The sequence below is a fragment of the Octodon degus genome, unplaced genomic scaffold (genome assembly GCF_000260255.1).
Source record: "Octodon degus isolate 3935 unplaced genomic scaffold, OctDeg1.0 scaffold00044, whole genome shotgun sequence".
NCBI lineage: Eukaryota > Metazoa > Chordata > Mammalia > Rodentia > Octodontidae > Octodon > Octodon degus.
Window position 1 is genome coordinate 15,258,864 of NW_004524620.1, and position 1,270 is coordinate 15,260,133.

Below are 1,270 nucleotides of genomic sequence, written 5' to 3' on the forward strand. Positions count from 1 at the left end.
AATGGGGCTGGAGGTCAGCTGAGCTGTGGCCAACTCTCCCACTGTCACTGAAAGCAGGTGGACATAGGATGGCTATGGGAACCTGATGGAAGGCAAACATAGGACACCTAAAGGGACCTGAAGACAGGCAGACACAGGATGCCTACAGGGTCCTGTTAAGCCCTTCCCTGAACCCTCTCTTCACCATTGCTGGAACTCAGCTGAGACGTGGCTCTCCTGCCTGTAGTTGGAGCTTTGGTGAGCCCTTCCCTGCCCTCCCACTGTCATGGGAGCTTTGCTCCCCAGTACTCCACCCCTTTACCATCACTGTTGAGTCCAGGTGAACATTGAGAGATTAAAAAAAGAGTCAAAACAGGATCAAAAGACAATCTCAGACATCCAGCCCACCAAGAATAAGTCCAGAAGTCAAGGTCATAGGAGAATTTGAAATTCACACACCTGAAATTTCTGAAATGATAGCAACTGAAGTAAAGAAACAACTTCATCAGACTATAAAAGAAATCAGGTTACAAATAATCTCTCAGGTAAAAAGAGAAATGACAACAATCATGAAAGAATTGCTCAGCACATCTAAAGAAGACAGATAAATAGAGGGGAATAGGAAAATGATGAAAACATGAAATGAACAATACATAAAAGAACTAGAATGCATGAAACACATTCAAACAGATATCCAGTCAATAACAAATTCCACTGAAAGCTGGCAGAACCACTTGAATGAGACTGAAGATAGAATTTCAGACCTTGAAGAGAGCATTGCATCTAGTGAATCTGAAAGAAAAGATCTCTTAAAAATAACAAGGAACCAGGTGTCTTAGTTACTTTTTACTTGTTGCTGGGACAAATAACCCACACTTAAAATGAAGGAAGGAAAGGTTTATTAGCTCACAGTTACTGGAGGGTTCAGTCCATATTCCACTGGCTGCAAGGCAAACAACAGCAGTTCATGCAGCAGAAAACAGTGAAGAGCAGAGGAGGAGCAGCAGCTGCAGCGGCCTCCATCAAGCCTCTCTCTTCCTTCTGCCCTGACTCGAAGAAGACCAGTGCTCCACAGTGAAGTTCAGAGCTCCTCCAAAGTGGGCCGACCACAAAGACCAAGCTCCTCTGTAGACTGATCTTCACGGAAGTAGGGCAGGGCAGCAGGAAACCAGGCAAGGCAGCTTCCTGCCCACCTGCAGGGCGAGACACCCATGCTGAGAACTGCTGGAGCTGCTTCAGCCAAGTTGACACAATGTATCACCTAACACAATCCACCCCTTGTCAACTTGGC